Source organism: Alosa sapidissima, chromosome 12 (genome assembly GCF_018492685.1).
Source record: "Alosa sapidissima isolate fAloSap1 chromosome 12, fAloSap1.pri, whole genome shotgun sequence".
NCBI classification, from domain to species: Eukaryota; Metazoa; Chordata; class Actinopteri; order Clupeiformes; family Clupeidae; genus Alosa; species Alosa sapidissima.
The window spans coordinates 11,649,308-11,656,807 of NC_055968.1; positions in this window are offsets into that span (position 1 = coordinate 11,649,308).

The following is a 7,500-nucleotide window of genomic DNA, read 5'->3' on the forward strand; positions in this document are numbered from 1 at the left end:
GACGAGTACATAAGTAGGCCTCAGTGTTGCGCGGTCTGCCCGAAATTAAGCGGTCACCCGCGGTTATGAGTCATAAACAAAATATTTGAATGATATTCGGGTCATTTGTGGGCGGGTCAGTTAAAATTAATTACATATATATTTTCTACAAATAGGCCTTAAAATATCACGAGAAGGCTAGCTAGCATCAATACAGTAAAGCATCAATACAGTAAAGTCAACAGTAAAGAAGCTGAAGACGCGAGTTAAAATAATAAAGACACCCCTTCAGGAAAAGCGATATAGGCTATGGGAAATATTGGGAAACGTTATTAAAGAAGATGACAGTAGTACAAGTTTCTTGTACTATGGTATATGGTCTATGTAGGCCTACTTCTTGCGAAGCCATTGAAGTATGACAGCCAAAACGGGCAGCCTACAGGAATAAATGTTATGGCACAGACTACACAGCCATATCTACCCGTATAGGTTCGCGCATTCATAAAAGTTACCTTAGTTCGTTGTGTTTGTGACTTTAAACAGTGGATTTGCTTTAGTAAAGCTTTGTGCTTCATTCAGCATTATAAACCAGTTCTTACGCTAACGTTTTGACCAGCAATGCATCTCTCTTGCCTACCTTGCCTCACCATTTCTGTTTTCGAAAGAAAGATGTATGTCCATGGCCTTCAAATCTTATCCTAGTGTTCTAATCCTTGGTGGTTGCGTGCGTGCTTGCGCTCTTATTCTCATTCTCTGTCCTACGCAAACATTATGTCCTGCATGCCTACTGCGTGTAGTTCTACTGCATAAAGTTTCGCAAATAAATTAGTTTGTTTTACAGAAATGGCCTACTGTCACACTGTATGCAGGCTATAACCAAAAGCACACATTTTGTAAATAAGCGGGTCGGATCGCGGGTCGGGTATAATTTTGTCCTAATTAATATTCGCGGTCCGAGTTGCGGTCGGGTTGATTAAAATATCGGGCGACCGCGGGCCGCTTGTGACCAAACCCGCGCAACACTGGTAGGCCTAGTTCTAAGTTGTGTTTTAGTATTATATTTGCATTACTTTAGCTTGGGTTTTTTATTATTACCTAGAAATATGCTAACCATTCGTGCTTCAGTTCCAAACAGTCATCATAATAAGTTATTAAAACCTTCGGGGCTAACGCCTTTCATTTCTGCTGCAGCAGGTTGTGCGCAACAGAGTAGACGGACATAAGATACAGTCTGAGGAGTTGCAGCTTTATTCAGTTACCCGCAGTTGAAACTAAACCTAAGTTTCCCTCACAAACTCTGATTTGGTCCCTATACTGTAGCTTATTCCAAGCTGAGCTGTTTATGAGCGTTTAGTCCTTAATGAGAACGATTCAAACTCTCTAGCCACTCACTCGCAATTCACTGACATCAGGTTCACTACTATTATTAGTTCTGTCCATCATTTGGTGGTAGGTTAAATTACTGCAATAAAATTATGCTTATTAAATGCTTTCCCCAAATCACTTTTCACAATTTTTCAAGAGTAATATTATCGGTTATTGTATCATTATCAGCCACAACAAACCAATAAATATCGGTTATCGTTATCGGCCCTAAAGTTCCATATCGGTGCATCTCTACAAATTTGACAAACAATACATTTTACGTGTAATAACAGTAACAGTAAAAATAAAAGTTATTGAAAAATAAAACTGTATTTTCTCTGTCATAAGTTATACAGTACCTGTAATCAATTTACTATGCATTTTAACAAGCTGATTTAGAATTACAATATTGCTAACTATTGCATAGCTTCATAAATTTGTAACTATCTATTATGGCCTGTCTCTTTATCTCTCTTTCTCTCTCTCTGTCTAAATAATGGATGGAGACAGTCCATTTGTTATCTCTACATCTTAGAGGTACCCACACAACCCTATTGACTCTGCTGTGTAACTAGCAGTGATTTAAGGGTGTGGGCACTTTAAACAAACATTGGAGCACAAGGCAAGTGTTTGCTCTCTACTACAAGCCATATCCCAAAGAAACACCCTGAAGCACAACACTCAAGAAGTCAAAGGTTACGTTGGGCCTCTACAGCCCTTCCTGTTTCTGAGGGTAGCTGCCAATCACATATCTCTGCTTATCACTGTGTGTATGTGTGTGTGTGTGTGTGTGTGTGTGTGTGCGGGGGGGGGGGGGGGGGGGGGGGGGGGGGAGAAAAAGGCTCTGCATGACCTGTCTACCTACTCTTTTATGTACGGTCTGCCACATACCTCGCTCAAGAAACTTGACGACAGGCTTCACTTTTATTTGCATTCTTCACATTAATGATGCACTGCACTTATCAAGATGCAGTAACATGTTGATTCAAATACATTGTTTATATTTGTCTGCTTTATTTTTGAAAAAAAAAATCTTTGGAGCTCTTCATAAAAAACTAAGCATGGACCTCAGAGAGAAACCTGTAGCACCAGAGACAACTTTTCTTTAAACATGATGAAACTATACAATGTGTTTAAGTGAACAATCTTGTCTGCACAATGGGAGAATTTTCCATTTTGTTTTACTTATCTGAACTACTAAATTGTTTGAAAAGGAACTGATAGGTCTACCATTCCGCTCAAGTTGTACATCTCTAATTTACAGCTTGAACGTGTCATATACGGCTCAACAGTGTAAGAATGCCACCCAGAGGCATATTGCGAGAACTACAAATGAACTTAAGGGCAATACTGGATCCATGTCCTGGAATGGATGATTTTTCATAAATGAGATTGGCAAAAATGGGGAGAAATAAACAAATTGACCATTTTAATGCCAATCACTTAAGATAAATACATTAAATGGAAAAGAATAATCCCAAAATAAATGGGGCCATACCAATTTGACAAATCAAAGGTGGGAATGATGTCACACCAGATTTATAGTGTTTGTTCTGGATGCATTTTGTATTTTATCTTGACACCTTTTGTAAATGCAAATGTCTTTGTTTTGGGGATGAAAAATGTATCAATATTTCACATTTGAATTGGCAAAGATATACATCAATGCATCAATAACTTCATAGGTTATAAAATATAAGGCCTATACATGATACCTGCTTATTCATGAGAAAACAATTCTTTATGGTAACAATGTGTATGGAATGTGCAATGCTTTAGACTTATCTCTGGACTCATAGCAGAACTTTAAAGTGCTTTCATGCCAAAAAATGTAATCTAACCAAGAGTTGCCTTATATTAAGATCACAAAATCTAATTGCTATTGTTTTCAGTATAAAGACACCTACCTAGGGCTCTCTTGTAAAATCATAATTTAATCTTCATCTTAGACCGCTCGGCCAAACACAGGCCACTTCTGTTAGTGAGATGGCTAGAGAAGACAGGCGACATGTCTGTCACTCACCCAGGGCTCAAATGATCTTTTTGTCTTTAAAGGAACATTCTGGTATTTAGCACTTTGAGTCCCTTTTCTGGTTTGTTTTGGATGAACTAGAATGGTGGACGCCGAAATTTTGACGATTGGTCCTGTCTCGACTTTTCTGACTCATTTTGAATCGCCTTTGACTAGTCAGAGTGGCTGCTTACAGGCATGCTCAAACATGTCCTAAAACAACCCTTAACGTTCGTTTTCAAAACTGTGCAACTCACCGAGTGGTTAGTGGTGTTCGTTGATGTATGATTTCCAGCCGTCTTATTTGCTATTGTGGAACTATTTTTTCAGACACCTCACAACCGCGTATAAACTTCCGCTCAATATTTGAGCCTGAAGCATAGACGGTGGCGCAGTAATATCAACGTGCAATGAGTCTTCCAACAGAAATCAATGGGATTTTACAAAATGCCATTGATTGGCATTTTGACAGAAACTGTATTTCGCTACGCTACTTGTTTTGGAACATCAAAGAACACTACTAACCACTCGGTGAGTTGCACAGTTTTGAAAAGTATGCTTTAGATATGTAAACAGAGCACCTGATTTTTTAATGTGTGTTAATGAATACACCACTATCAAACTAATAGTGATAGGCTATTATTACAACTCCAGGGATCTGTGTGTGTCTTCAAAATGGATTCTGTATGGTGTGATTTAAATTGTTTGTCTTTTCCTCGTAGAAAGTTGCATCTGTGCCCCCCTTTAGGATTGAGCCCTCGTCCTCCCAACTGACCCTGTGGCCCTCCGCTGCAGCAGAACTGGCCCTTGAGTACCGCCAGAAGGGGCCACTACCTAGAAGATCAAGAGGGTGGACAGGGTGTGCATGGAGGCAAGGGACACAGTGTCACTGAAAGGAGGCGACCCCAGAGCGTGATGTATGCAGGCTGATGGGTCGGTGTATTGTCTGACAGCAGCGGCCGGTTCAGCAGTGGCGGGTTCAGCAGTGGTGGTGTATCGTCTGACAGCAGCCGACCCAGGGCCCAGCAGCATCGGCAGTGTATCGTCCAGCAGTACCTGACCCAGGGCCCAGCAGCATCAGCAGTGACAGTAGCGCACCCATGACCCAGCAGCAATGGCGCTGTATCGTCCAGCAACAGCGGACCCAGGGCCAGCAGCAGTGTCTAAGTGTATCGTCCAGCAGCAGCCGACCTACACGCACACAGGCACACACACACACACACACACACACACACACAGGCACACAGGCACACACACACACACACACACACTTTGCCTTCTTCTGCTGGTGTTCATTTAGTCATAGAATGCTGTTCTCCAATGTTCTGCAGAGCCATATTTAGGTAGAGTTGCGACAACTCCATTGACGCTAATGTTCCATTTTTTTCCAACAATGGCAGCTAATGGAAGCCTCAAATAGTTCCCGGAAGTTAAGTAAGGGATAATGTATAGAACGCCGGTCATTACTGGGAAAATAAGTCCCGACAGGGCGAACCGGACCCCGACGCGCAGCGGAGGGGTCTTGTTCCGCCCTGAAGGGACTTATTTTCACAGTAATGACCGGCACAAGAGTAGCAACTTTAACATAGGCCCGAACGTTGGGAAGGCCCATTCATGTGAATGGAACTTTCTGCAGCACTCTGAAGAGCCGTGTAATAACAATTAATAATAGCAGTAGTGCAGTTACAGCAGTATAGTATACTGTTTGTAGCCAACATTTCAGACTCAGATTTACATTCCTTTGCCTCATCCGAATAATAATAATAATAATAACAGTAATAGTAGTAAAGTAATAGTAGGCTGTCAATAGCCTAATTATAATAATAATCGATTCATGTATCGACTACGACTTTTCTGCTGCTCAGTCTTTATCAGTTCCTCAAATAAATTAAAAGAGGCTAAGCCCAATAAATGTGCCACACGTAATAGCCGAATATTAGATAACCCTTGCCTATCCCATTTCAATTAGGCAGCACTACACCACCACGAACAAGCTGTCATTAAGTTTTTGCGTTTAGTAGTCCTACAACTTTTATGACGTGACGTTTCTTGGGCATTTAGCTTCACCATCACGTCATTGTAACGTATGCGCAATGCTTATCTAGGCTATGGATTTAAGTGGCTTAAAGGCAGCAAAAGTGGGATATAGTGCAACTGCTTCCCCAAAACAATTCCTCCATAACTGTGTATTTAATCGTTTGATATGTGGATAACTTTCAGTGGACTAAACAAAAGGTAAAGATTTTGTTATCACAAGGCTAGCTGGTTCGTTATTTGGCGAAGCATATGGCCAACTTTGTTTGCAGCAGTGAAGCTGAGTTTGTTGTTAACATTGTTGGTAACTGTCAGGGAATTTAACCCCAACATATAGATACAAGAACCACAACACGTAGTATGGCTTTGCCCACAAAGTCTGAATCTCAAGCTCTTTAGCCTAGCATCTTAATGCTGTATTCACAGCACGGTGAATGACAAACGGTGACAAAATGCTGTTGTTTATGAGTTCATAGCCTGGTTATTTATCGCATTACCATGGGGTTACTGTGTAGGTAATGCTACGGTTAACTTAACATGCCCACCATTACACTGGAGAGATGTTAGAAAACTTTTAAGCTACTTAAGGTAGTTCGCTCATTATCTCAGATCAGTGAAGAACTAACTACCAGAGAAAACGGGGAGAAAACTAAAACAAGTTAATGTTAGACTTAGACTAGCTGTGTTACAGTTTCTCGTTGCAAAATTAAAATCTCCATGCGCTTTTGTAGGCTACACGCAGTCTCAAAAACACTGTTTAGGCCTACAGCTCTTGAGTCACGTACTAGGTCATTTTTTTTATAACGATAATTTAGATAGGCCTAGGCTACACTTATGGGGTGGGTGCTTTGCGTTTTCTAAAGAATCTTCCGTCTTGGTTTTGTACAGAAATTAATATTAAGTGACACATACGTAAAAGGGAGAAAAAAGCTTCCGATATTTAGCAGGCTACGGTCTGGAATTTAATTTAATAGCCTATTGCTGTAATGGTAGGATAACTACACAGTTTACACAATAATTACACTGTGTTATAAATATTGTATAAAAATGCAGTCTGTCAATTACCCAAAATTGTAGCTCTGTGTCTCATTGAACAGTAGCTTATTTAATGCATTCTAATCTATTGTCAATCACTTCCGGGAACTTTTTGAAGTTTACATGAACCACGTTACCTTAACGAATTTTGAACAACCATTGTCGCAACTCTACCTTTATATGGCTCTGATGTTCTGTAATGTTTTGTATCACCTATTATAATCCTTAATATAGTCTTACCATGTCATTGTTGTTTTATATTATTGATTGATTGGATGGACATTATTGTTTATTTTTGCTTTTTTTTATTACTTATTTTATTATGCTATTGATTGAACTGATATTGTTGTTTAGTATTGTTATTCTCTTTATTATAGTTTGACCAACATTCTAATCTGTTCCCTGTTAAATTTTAAATATTATGTTGTTTTTGTATGTGTGTGTCGCTTTGGACAAAGGCGTCTGCAAAATCCCATAACCATAACCATAACTTAATTCTTTAATTTAACAACTTTTATTACTTTTTAGAGATGATTTTATCACACACACACACACACACACACACACGCACACACGCTGTCACGCACACAGGCGCACGCACACCTTCACACGCACACGCACACACACACAGGCTTAGACACACACACACGTGCACACACACTGCCTGTCATGCAAACACACACACACAGAATGATGTTTTTTTTAATCAATGTTGTTCATAACTGTTTACTATCTGTAATTTATAACTTGTTCACAAATAAAATGGAACCTTTCTTCTGAAATACTACACATTGCCTTTCTTTTTTCTTCTGGAAGACATTCATGATAATTAAACAAAAAATAGGAGAATGACTGGAAAAGTACTCTTCTCTGCAATGTTGCATTATATTATTATTATTATTATTATTATTATTATTATTATTATTGCAGTATTTTACTACGCTGAAGAAGCAGCATTTCTTCCATCAAAAAAACAAATTATATAAAATATTAAGTTATATTTTACATTTACAGTTGCAAAAATCTTTACTTTAGAACAATTATTTCCAATGCTTTCCACTCATTTTTTTCATACT